Source organism: Acinonyx jubatus, chromosome B2, assembly GCF_027475565.1.
Source record: "Acinonyx jubatus isolate Ajub_Pintada_27869175 chromosome B2, VMU_Ajub_asm_v1.0, whole genome shotgun sequence".
Taxonomy (NCBI): Eukaryota; Metazoa; Chordata; class Mammalia; order Carnivora; family Felidae; genus Acinonyx; species Acinonyx jubatus.
The window spans coordinates 39,934,460-39,947,726 of record NC_069385.1 but is presented as its reverse complement, the minus strand read 5'-3'; the positions used below and the strand labels follow the sequence as shown (position 1 = coordinate 39,947,726).

General features: G+C 37.6%; 1 protein-coding gene across 3 annotated transcripts in view; it reads left to right on the top strand.

The window, feature by feature from the left end:
- The window catches only part of NKAIN2 (sodium/potassium transporting ATPase interacting 2), a 977,009-nt gene that overhangs the window by 238,169 nt on the left and 725,573 nt on the right, over positions 1-13,267 (top strand). The window lies entirely within an intron of this gene.

Genomic DNA, 13,267 nt, shown 5'->3' with positions numbered 1-13,267 from the left:
TTATGTGAGAGATCTCCCATATTCTTCTGGATGAATGAAAAATGCTATGGGAATGAAGTTAATTCCAAATAGAATGACTTTCTTTGATATATTTAGCACATGTAATAATTCCTTTATTCTGATGGATAATTAAACATTTAAAAAGTGTTTGTTTGTTTGTTTATTTATTTATTTATTTATTTATTTATTTTTGAGAGAGAGATGGTGTGCAAACATAGCAGGACAGAGGGGGAGAAGGATAGAGAGAGAGAGGAAAAATTTCCAGCAGGATCTATGCTCAGCACAGAGCCTGATGTGGGTCTCCATCTACGTGAGGTCATGACCTGAGCCGAAATTAAGAGTTGGCCACTTAATGGACTGAGCCACCCAGGTGCCCCCTCCTTTTTTAAAAGTTTTCATTTATTTATTTAGTTAGTTAGTTAGTTTATTTAACTTGAGAAAGAGCAAGGGTGAATAAGAACTTGAACAGAGGAGGGGCAGAGAGACAGGAAGAGAGAGAGAATCCCAAGCAGAGTCTGATGTGGGGCCTAAACTCATGAACTGAACCATGAGATCATGACCTGAACTGGAATCAAGAGTGCGACACTTAACCTACTGAGCCATCTGGACACCCCTAAACATTTTTTAATGGAAGGATCTGTTTTTCCTCTATCCCGATTATAACATTAGGAAATAGTTAAAGGGTATTTATCTAAAGAGGTGTTAATTTAGGAAATTTCCCAGCTGTCTGCAATCTACATTCTACCCTGTATGACAGCAACTATTCTAAAAATTTTATTTTCTATAGATAACAAGCCTCTTTATAAAGGTAAACAAATAAAAAAAGAAATTTGTTTTTAAGTTCACAATAAACAAGGTGTCCTATAGTCTTTTGGCAATCAAGATCCATTTGAGAATATTTAAAATAATACCTCTTAAAACCAGAACATGCTAAAATACCTTTCAGACCAAACAACTAGATGGTGGTTAAGATCATATGTTTTTAGAAATGTGGCAGGATGCCTGGGTGGCTCAGTTGGTTGAGCGTCCAACTTCAGCTCAGGTCATGATCTCATGGTCCATGGGTTTGAGCCCTGCATCGGGCTTTCTGCTGACAGCTCAGAGCCTGGAGCCTGCTCTGAGATTCTGTGTCTGCCTCTTTCTCTCTGCTATTCCTCTTCTCACTCTCTGTCTGTCTCTCTCTCAAAAATAAATAAACATAAGACATTTTTAGAAATGTGGCTTTTAAATATTACAGAGTGTGAAGATGATTTTTTAGGAGGCTGTCTTATATTCCTCAAATGTTCAACTCTTAGACAAATCTATTTTGAAATTGTATTGGACACTGATATAAGGAGGAATGAGGTGTTCTTTATTAGGAGACAATGCGTGTGGGGTTTGTATAACCATGGATCATACACATCATTAAACACTGACTTCCCTGGTGAATTGAAAAGTGTTCTAGTTGTAATCCTCTAGTGAGTCACCATGGTTATGGTAGAAAGAGACTTGGATTGGAGATTCAAACCCTGTTTTTGGTCTTTTATCTGCTACCTGTGACCCTTAGGAAATTACTTAATATTTTTTAGCCTTGGTATCTTACACTACAATGGAAGAAGTTATGTCTCCAGGGCTCCTTGTAAAATGTTCAGATTCTGATGTTGCAGTTTCTCATTATTACTTACTAGGCTTTTGCAAGATGACCCAGCTATTTTAAATAGTCACCATTTATGATGGAATTAGTTTTAGAACCAAAGCAAAAGTAGTCATTTTAAACCATAGCAAAGTTCTAAGGCTTCTGCGAAAGAGGGCAGTAAAATTTCCCAAATATTAAAAGTTATAGAAGGGGTTTCCACAGACATTGGGTTGGGATTACTCCAAACTATACCCTCATTGCTCTCCTATCTCAGAAAATGTCCATTTTCTCTCAGGACCATCAGGAGCTGCCTTTTGAAGTAGTCTCCCTTTGGTAACTGCTGCCACTCTGTCAGTATTGGAGCTGTGAGTGACCAGTCCTGAAGACTGGAAGTTCCTTCTGATTGCTGGAGCCATTCTTCTCAGTGCTGTGATTCTGTATATACTGCCAGGCCCCTTTAGGGCTCTCTCAGTGCTCTTTCCACATTCCCTGTGCATTATACAAGGTCATGCACCTAGACAGAATTTAAATGGTATTTTTTGACCTCCTACTTTGCAGGTCAATTGCTTTGGCAGAATACTAACCTTTCTCCTGAGTGCTGATCAGTTATCTGTATTTTCTGCAACATCTTCAATTATCATTGAAAGATTGTTAAGGGTGGAATTTCCTTACCTGCGATAAACAAAATTAGGAGACACATCCTTTTAGTCAGTAAAGTTAAAGTAGAGTACACATAATCACTGTAAGGAAAAGAAGTGTTTCAGTCTTCACCCCACCTTGACTCTCTCCAGCAGACTAAACTGGGTGTTTTGATTCCTTGGAAGAGTATTAGCTTTATCTCTGTGCCTGGAATTATCCAGTAGAGATAATGTTGTAGGCTCATCAAAAAGCTGTCTTTCCATTAATGGAGTTCTCTCTTCTATGGCACTATTCAGTTTTATATATAGTTATTTCTTTCAGTCAAAACCATTCTCTATGTTTCTGATTTGTTGTTATTGTCATTGTTCTGCTCTGGTCTGCTATCCTCTCTTGAGTATCACTGGAGCTAAATAAATACTAGCTGAATGGATGAGTGGGTGAATGAAAGAATGCATGCCTTCTTGCCATAGAAATACAACCCACAAAGTCATTCATGTAGTGGAATTCATGTAGTGACACATAAAGAGATAAGAACTTCTTGAATTTACATTTCTAGTTAATAAACGCACACATAGAGGAAATCTTTACAGATGTGGCTATAAATACAGTTTTTAATCTCTTATTTAGAAAACAATTTGTGTCTGCCCTTGTTTAAGAGATCATCGAAATCCTCAAAATTAAGCACTTAATGCTCATCAAATAAGAAAACAAGGCTGTAGCCTAGTAACCTTTGTCTGCATCAGAGGATTAGGAATGAAGCTAAGTGGTGATTCATGGAGATGGTGATTATGTGTTTCAGCTTATTTCAATGCATAAGTGACATTTAAACCATGTTCTATAATTTGAAATTGATACATTCTGGTTTTAAAAGGTTATAAACAGTAATCCTTATCAATCTTTGACCCTTTCAGTAAATATCCAATGTTTAACTTAATAGTTTAATGGTCTTCTTATATAAGAAACATGTGTGAGTTTAAATTGAAATAATTATGAAATCTACAAATCTGGCTTAAGAAATAGGTCTGTCTAGAAATTGAAACTTGTCTTTTGTGAGTCTTTGGTTTAACCATCAAATAGACTAAATTAACTAATTTGTAGACATTCTAATAATACCCAGTTGCAAAGAAGGAAAAGAAGAAAATGTATTTCATATTTTATTTCTGCAGGCTTTCAGGAATTTACATTTGATAGTAGGTCCAAAAAAACTTGATTTCAATTGAGATCTTAAATCTATTATAGTGAATTTATTTTCTTAAAAACTAATCAATCTTTTTACACATATGTGGAGTATCCTAATATATAAATACTACCTTTTTTTAAAGTTTATTTATTCATTTGGAGAGAGACAGAGCAAGTTGGGGAGGGGTGGAGAGCAAGGGAGAGAGAAAGAATCCCAAAGCAGGGCTCAAACTCACTAAACGTGAAGAAACCATGATCTGAGCCGAAACCAAGATTCAGATGCTTAACTGACTGAGCTACCCAGGTGCCCCATCCTTCCTTCCTTCCTTCATTTCTTTCTTTCTTTCTTTCTTTCTTTCTTTCTTTCTTTCTTTCTTTCTTTCTTTCTTTCTTTCTATTTATTTTTGAAAGAGAGAGAGTGACACAGATCGCAGCTGGGGAGGGGAAGAGAGAGAGGGAGACACAGAATCAAAAGTAGCTCTAGGCTCTAAGCTGTCAGCACAGAGACCGACATGGGGCTCAGTGTCATGAACCATGAGATAATGACCTGAGCCAAAGTTGGACACTTAACTGACTGAGTCACCCAGGCACCCCAATATCTTTCTTTTTTAAGAGATTTAAAAGAGGGATGCCTGGGTGGCTCAGTTGGTTAACTGTCCGACTTGGGCTTAGGTCATGATCTATGGTTTGTGAGTTGAAGCCCTGCATCTGGCTCTGTGCTAACAGCTCGGAGCCTGGAGCCTCCTTCAGATTCTGTGTCTCATCCTCTCTCTGCTCCTCCCATGCTCATGCTCTGTCTCTCTCTGTCTCTCAATAATAAATAAATGTTAAAATTTTTAAAAGAGATTTAAAAGAAAAATTATCTTACCTAGCTTATCAGTTCAGTTACCTGAATCATTGGAGAAAATCATGTTATTACAGATTGTATTCCCAGAATACTAGAGTTCCACCCAAAACAGATTTCATAAAGAGATAATGTTTGTAAATAACTACTGTTACTACTTCTTGGAGAGTGGTATTGCATATTAGCCCATTTAACACATATGTAGCCTCCCCCATTATCAACATCCCTCATCAGAGTGGTACATTTGTTACAATTGATTGACATGTCATATAATATTCCAAAGACCATAGTTTACCTTAGGGTTCCCTCTTGGTGGTGTACATCTTATATGGGTCTGGACAAATGTATAATGACATGTCCATCATTATGATATCATAAAATGTATTTTCACTGCCCTAAAAAACAGAAGAGTGTTTTTTTTATTCAACTGTGTGTCATGAACACAGCCTCCAAGTACATATTTTATGGAGAAAGAGAAAGACGAAAAGAAAGGAGAGAGGAAAGATAGGGCTGCCTGGGTGGCTCAATCAATTAAGCATCCCACTTCGGCTCAGGTCGTGATCTCACAGTTCGTGGGTTCGAGCCCCACATTGGGCTCTGTGATGACAGCTCAGAGCCTTGGATCCTGCTTTGGATTCTGTGTCTCCATCTCTTTCTGCCCCTCCCCCACTCACACACTCTCTCTCAAAGATAAATAATTATCAAAAAAAGAAAGAAAGGAAGGAAGGAAGAAAGAAAGAATGAGAAAGAAAGAAGGAAAAAAAAGAAAGAAAGGAGAGAGGAAAGAAATAGAGGTCAAAGTAATATGTGGGTCAGGTAGTCACTGAACCAAGACATAAATTTCAAACCCTGTCGATAGCAGTGCTTCTCAAGACATCCCTGAGCTAGCGGAATGAGAATCCCCTGGGATCTTGTTAAAAATGCAAAATCCCAGACTTACTGAATCTAACTGAGGGTGGTGCCCAGCAACCTGAGCTTTAATCAGGTTGCCCACGTGGTTCTGAGGAATACTAAATGTTGGAAACCATGAGTCTACAGGTGCAATGCTATGAAAAAAGATTCCGCTACCTGAGCATGGGAATGCAGACTTTGAGCTTTTAAGTCTCTCCATGTGATAAGTGGGTTCTATAGCCTGATCTCTGAAGTGCTTGCTGAAAAGCTGTCAAGGAGTAGAGTAGGGTAGTTCTGTGGTGTCTGTCATGATGACAGGGTGCATCAAGCTATTCAGAATGCCATTTCTGCTTTATAAAAGCTCAGTCTATATGTCAGATAAGAGCACTTGTGACCAATCTTAAATTTGGAGTGAAAGGCCAATACCTGCACTCCTTCTGTTACCTCATACGATACTTTCTAGTTAACCATTTACAATCTGATTATTGTCATGGAAGACCTTCAGGTAAATCTAATTTGTGGGGTGGGAGGTCTTTGCATTTGCCTTGTGACTTGTTTTCCTTCTCACAGGACTGTGACCGCACTACTCAATGTGGAGACTCTCAGATCTCTGCCCTTTCCTAAAATTAGGCTGTAATTGTAACAACTGACTATATAGATCATCCACAAACCCCATGTGTAGGCTCCGATAGTGAAAATCAATCTATGCCTGCTTTTCATGTATCTACAGTATTGTGGGGAGAGTAAAATAGAATAGAATAACAGAGTGGGAAAAATGTACTCCATAAATGTGTAGTTAGAGCAAACTGCATGATCTTAATGAGGAAAGAGAGTTATCATGGGCCCCACATTCTCATGCAAGAAAGCAATGTGAGAAATAGTGCTTCTCCTCTGGCTACCAGGCTCTGCTGTAAATCCAGGCAATCCATTTGTCATCCACCCTTAAAGACTCAGTGAGTAATACCAGCCCTGGCGCCCAAGATATTTTGGATAGTGACCAATTTCTTCTTTAAGTAGAATGCAGGAGCAATGTGTATAATACCCAGCTAATTCTTGGCACTGGATTTAACAAGGATAAAGAGAGTGAATACCTTTGACTGGTCTGTCTCTTGGCATTTAGCAATATTTACCTTCTTGCTACATGAATCAAAGCAGTGGCTTACCTAAGAAGGGGTGTTCCTTCCAGACCTCAGAACATCTCTCAGTTCTTGAGATCCCAGGCCCATGGATCTAATTCTTATTAAGTCTAGCTGGACTTAAGTCTGTGCTTTGAATGTGTTTGATCACTTTCAGAGTGATATGGCCATGGATTTCAGTTATCGATTATATTGCTTTATACTTGGGCCTTATTGGTAGCTTTGTAGGCTTGAACATCAGACTTTTTGACACCCTTGTCTCAGTAGCTTCCAGTGTCGTCTTCTGACTCCCTTGGCTCCTGTTGGAGCACTTCTACACTGTCTATCTATGGATACTTAATTTTTGCTTCTGAAAGGAGATATTTTCCAAGATACTCTAAAGAATATTAAGCCACACTCTGATTGTAGGAATCAAACTTTTTTTTGTGACCTCTACTAAGTTCTTATTCTTGCCTCTTATAATATCAAGCAAACCTGATGCTTTAATTGCCTCTTTTGTAGACTTGAAGAAAATTTCTTTTATACACTATTCCTATTGTTCAGAGATTACTACTATTTGGGTTGTTTTCCTATCACTTTTTTCTGTGTACAAATTCACATACTATATATATTTAAATATGATATTCATATTTGTATTCCCTTTTCTTAATATTATGCATTGTGTGTTTTCTCATATTGAATCTTGATGGATAGATTTTCAATATCTATTATCTCCACTGTATGGATGCACTTCAGTGTTAACTGATGTTCCTAATGATGTCTCTAAAGTGCAGCGTGAGCCTGAAGAATCTGGTGAATCATTGAAGAAAGATTAGACTATATTTAATAATATTTGTGTTTATAATCTATTTTTAAATTGCAAGTTCATACCTAGTATAAGTTATACTACATATGCTAAGTAGTGTATTTAAATAGTATATGGTTGGGCGCCTGGGTGGCTTAGTCCGTTAAGCATCCGACTTCGGCTCAGTTCATGATCTTGCAGTTTGTGAGTTCGAGCCCTGTGTCAGGCTCTGTGCTGACAGCTCAGAGCTGGAGCCTGCTTCAGATTCTGTGTCTCTCCATCTCTCAGCCCCTCCCCTGCTCATGCTCTGTGTCTCTCTCTCTCAATAATAAATAAACGTTAAAAATTTTTGAAACAGCATATGGTTATATTGTTTGGTTATCAAATATGCAGTAAGAGACTTGGCAGAATCATCATTTACTATCAGTGGTCAAAACATTTTGTAGATTTCTGTAGGTTTGATGAATGGTTGGATTATAAATGTTTCAAAGATAAATGTTTAACAATAATGGACACAAGTCATTTTTAAATAACATTAAACATTTTTTTAGGTTTATTTATTTTGAGAAGGAGGGCATACAAGCAGGGTGGAGCAGAGAGAAAGGGAGAGAGAGAGAATCCCAAGCAGGCTCCATGCTGTCAGAGCAGAACCTGACGCCAGGCTCGATCCCACAAACCATGAGATCCTGACCTAAGCCAAAATCAAGAATTAGGAGCTTAACTGATTGAGTCACCCAGGCACCCCAAACATTAAACAGTTTTTGAATAACATGAAGCATTAAACACTTTTGAAACCTTTATAATTCCAGAAGATAAAGTGATTTTCACTAAAAAAATATTGAGATTGATTAGAGCTATTGCAAAGAAATTTTACAGAGCAAATCTTTGCATTGATGATATAGACAAGAAAAATTGACAGTTTAAAACTGTAGTACTTAGTTCACTGTTACTTTGCAGAAAAAAACTAAAGCAAGTAAAGAATACACACTAAATATAGTGGTCTACTAAGTACTTAAGTTCTCAATAAAAGTCATGAATTTTCATTAGGTTATAAAGAAAAGAAGAAATAGGAGATTGTATTAAGGTAGTAGTAAGAACACTAAGACTGTTAGCTGTCTAGAACTTAGAAAAGCCTCAAAAGCAAGATCAGAAAAGATGTGACAAATATTCAGATTAGACTTATGTGCTCTTTTATGGCTGAAGAATACAAAGTTTTATGTCTTTCCCAACTTATGCCAAAAAGAGCTCTAAGTGAAGAAAAATGGAGTGCTTATTCAAAATACTGTATAAAAGAAAATGACTTATAGTTTGAATACTTGAGTTTTTCATAAAAGAATAGATCAACCCTTACATTCAGTCCTTACTCATTAATTTTTTTAAGTTTATTTTTGAGAGAGCACGAGCAAATGGGGGAGGTGCAGAAAGAGAGGGAAGGAGAGAATCCCAAGCAGGCTCTACACTGTCAGTGCAGAGCCTGATGTGTGGCTGGAACTCACAAACTTTGAGATCGTGACCTGAGCTAAAATCAAGAGTCCAATGCTTAACCTACTGAGACACCCAGGCTCCCCTCATTTTTATAATTCTAATGGGCCTAGCTTCCATTACCAGTTTGTCTTTGGTTCATTTTACATCATGGCACTTAGAAATTCATCGAGAAGTGTTGAAAAGCTAGAAAAAGGTATAGGAGGAAGGGAGAAATGGCATATTTCAGAATGTATCCTCTCTGATACAGGGAAGTAAAACTGAAGTGGGTAGAGAGACCCAAAACAGGATATGTGACAAATGAAAACACTGATATTATCTGGTATCTTGAAAAATAAATATCAAAAATTAACTATTAGACTTCTGATTCTGTCTTAATATGATCACAGGAAGGAGACACTCCTTAGAAAAGGAAGTGACTCTTCAAGATGAATGTGTGGTTGCCAGTTGGCTGGGGTGAGAGAACACCTTCCAAGAGAGGACTGTGTACAATTAAAGCAGAGAGAAGGAAGCAGCCTGTGATTTACAGGAACTGAGGCAGTTGGAATATTTAAAGTTGGAAATGTAAAGGCACAGTGGTCACACTACTAAAATCATTTGAGTTCAGATTATAGAGACTTCTATCTGGCATAATATGGATTTGAATCAAAGTTTTAGAATTGCTAGTAATCATTATCCTGATGGTAGAAGATGCTTTTAGGGTGATGAGATGGTTTCCTGAATGTACTACATTAGAAGAGAATAAAGACAAGACCAAGCCTTGAAGATCACCTGCTTTGTGTGTACACAATTAAACAGGCTTTTCTAGGACCGATATAAGGAGAGTGGGGAAGATTTAAATATTCAGGAAGACTTTCTTCGTACTACTGTTCAGACAGTATCTATAAACATGCCTTTCTGACTGATAAATATTTCCTTCTAGTAGTGGAAAATATGCCAGCATCTATACAAGACTGACAGTTACTTTGAAAATGCATAAGAGAATAAAATGCCTCTAGGCTCTAAATTCTTGGGAATAGTTTTGAGTCTCTCTGATGCTTATCAATTGATTGAAAGATGTACAGAATTATTGGAAAGTTGATCTGCCAATAGGAAAGGAAAGGAAAAGCAATATTTTTGGAGATAATAGAACATACTACTTAGTGCTATTACAGTAATTTTCCTAAGTGCATCTCTCAATCATAGCAGGTCTGTATTCTTGATTCTATTGATCATTAAAAGCTGGAAGTCTTAATGAATTGAAAATGACCTATAGTATACATTTATCAAATGTTCTTGAAGAGCATACATAGGATCTGTTTAAAAACATTTTTATTGTGCTTATTGTGTAGACTGTAGTTCTATTTAGAAGATCATCTAATTTTTAATTTTTTTAAATGTTTTATTTATTTTTGAGACAGAGAGAGACAGAGCATGAGACACTTTTTGTGACACTTTTGAGACAGAGCATGAGCAGGGGAGGGGCAGAGAGAGAGGGAGACACAGAATCCGAAGCAGGCTCCAGGCTCTGAGCTGTCAGCACAGAGCCTGACGCGGGGCTTGTACTCGCGAACTGTAAGATCATGACCTGAGCTGAAGTCGGATGCTTAACTGACTGAGCCACCCAGGCATCCCAATCACCTAATTTTTAAAGCACACTTTATTTTAGTTAACATTTATTTCTAAGTTGTCACAGCATTGGAAATTTTTGAGTGTAATCGTCTGCATTTTATTTTCATAATTATAGAAGTCTCAATCTTTAAAACTACATGGAAGAGCTTTTATACATCCTGTTTTGGAGTCATATTCTTATTCACTCATGGCCTGGAATAGTTTCTTACATGTTATAAGTATTTAAAAAATGAATACTAAGGGGCGCCTTGGTGGCTCAGTCAGTTAAGCATCTGACCCTTGATTTCAGTTCAGGTCATGATCTCATGGTTCATGAGATCAAGTCCTGCCTCAGGCTTTGCACTGACCACTTGCAGCCTGCTTCTCTCTGTCATTCTTTCTCTGCCCCTCCCTGCTCACATGTGCACTCTCTCTCTCTCTCTCTCTCAAAACAAGCAAACATTTAAAAAATCATTAAAAAATGAATACTAATTCATTGTGAAAAGCAGGGCCTTAGAGGGAGACGAACCATAGGAGACTCTTAAATACAGAGAACAAACTGAGGGTTGCTGGAGGGGTGTTGGGTGGGGAGGGAATGGGCTAAATGGTTGAGGGGCATTAAGAAGGACAACTGCTGGGATGAGCACTGGGTGTGGTAAGTGAGAGATGAATCACTAACTTCTATTCCCGAAATCATTATTACACTATATGTTAACTAACTTGGATTTAAATAGAAAAAAAGAAAAAGAAAGAAAATCAGAGTCTTATGCAACCTCAGCTGAAAACAATGTATAGAAATATCACCTAATATGTACCCTAAGATGCATGGGAGATCCTGGAAGTTCCTTTGGCCTCTCCTTTCTTGGTCTTTCAGAGCTCTCCCGGCCATTTCAGAGCTCCGGGACTTTCAAAGAGTACCTGCAGGCAAAATCAATAAATGTACCTACTTCATCTAAATATCTACCAAAGCCTCCATCTACCTCTTAGAATATATTAAATAATATACTAAACAGTGTGCTAACTGGGGACTGAAAATTGAAATGTTATCCTTGACCCAATGGAGTTGGTAATTTTGTGGCATTCATTCATACATTGAAGCAGTGGTTACAAGTATGAGGAGTCTTGTCAAATAAGAAATTCATGATGCTAGCTTCCTAATGGAACGTATAACCAGGGATTTCACTTAGTCTAACTGAGCAGGGCATTACATTACTGAGAAGGATGGGTCAGCAGGTTCCTTTCAGCCTGTCTTGGGCTCACTGGCTTTCATAGGGAAACTGCCATATGAAAAGATTGGCAAATAAAGTCCATTTTGTGACCTAAAACCTGACTTTCTCCAGTCAATGTGGTTAACTATATTGTGGTTATTAACTAAAATGTGGTTATTTTGTGCCCTTATCCTCAGCATGTCTAAAGCAGACTAAAATTATTTATTTTTACAATATTCTTTATTTCTTAGTTTAGATAGTACTTCTTTACTGCTTAAAATGCTTTCAAATGTATTGAATTTAATTTCATTCTATCTTTCTAAAACTGAGTGTTTCAAATGACACACAGTCTAAAAGTTAAGACCAGGAATTATTTGTCCCTATTGAATTAGTGAGAAGTTTTATGAATTTTGCAGAGGATCAAGTACTTTAAACATTTTTTCCCTTTTGTAAAGGGGGAAGAGAAGTGCATGTGAGTCAAAATAACTTAAGTAACAAGTAAACGTCTTTGAAGCAATCTGTTTTAACAGGTTAAATTTGTAACACATAGTAATTGTGAATAGAGATCCATTTTATTTTACAAGCAATTTAAATTATTTTAAATGATTTCTTGTGGCTGAAGGCTTGTGTTTTGTACATGCATTTGAACAGATAATATTTTAATGATAGTCATGGTGAACTTTATAGACATTTTTTTTGTCTGCCTAAACACCCCCTCAGAGCCTCTCTGCATGCATTAGGATTAATGAGATAATGTTTCCCAGGTGCTTAGAGCTTTTTGGAGAAAGAGAATAAAGCTTTGTGTTAAAATGATTATTACTGACTTAAAAGACAGCTATATGAGAGTTCAGAAAGAGCAGTTTTTATTAATAGTGACTCTTAAATGCCTTTGAGAAATAGCATTGTATGCTGTTAACAAGTGGTCATTCTGTTAACAAGCCAGTCACTTTTTTTACTTTCTCCATCTTTGGGAAGAAACTAGGAGTTTGTGGAATCAAGATACAGGTTGGGATGAAATGAGAGGGACTAAAATGATTTGATCATATTGGTTAAGTTCATTTAGGCAAATGGAATGACTTTAGCCTTGGCCTCACTGGAAGCATTGGTTTAGTGGTACCCAATAAAAGGCCAAAAGCAGATAAATCTTACAGAATTTAGTTCCTTATAGGCAAAGGGGCAGTGGATGTCGTGTCACTGAAGGAGGAAGCTCAAAGCAGTTAAGTAGTAGAAGACAGTAAGTCACTCCTAACTCCTACTGGCTGCTTGGAGAAAGGGAGGAGTAGACTACCAGACTAGGTAGTATGTTCTAGTCTGTATCTCTCTTAAGTTCTATTTAAAATGTAATAATAACAATTTCAAGAATAGTTTTCTTTGCATAGGACTTCAAATTTTATAGAACTTTCACACACATTATTTGAAAGTCAGAACAACTCTGCCAGGTGGGTACTATTTTTTTTTTAATGTCTATTTTGAGAGAGAGAGCTTGCATGTGTGCAAGATGAGGAGGGGCAAAGAGAGAGGGAGTGACAGAATCCCAAGCAGGTTCTGTACTGTCAGAGCAGAGCCCTACATGAGGTTCAAACTCATGAAATGTGAGATCATGACATGAGCTGAAATCAAGAGTCGGAGGCTTAACTGACTGAGCCACCCAGGCATCCCAGGAGGATACTGTTACGCCCATTAAAATTTTTTTTTAATGTTTATTTATTTTTGGGAGACAGAGACAGAGTGCGAGTGGGAGAGGGGCAGAGAGAGAGGGAGACACAGAATCCGAAACAGGCTCCAGGCTCTGAGCTGTCAGCACAGAGCCTGATGCGGGGCTTGAACCCACAAAGAGATCATGAGATCATGAGATCATGACCTGAGCTGAAGTAGGATGCTTAACCGACTGAGCCATCC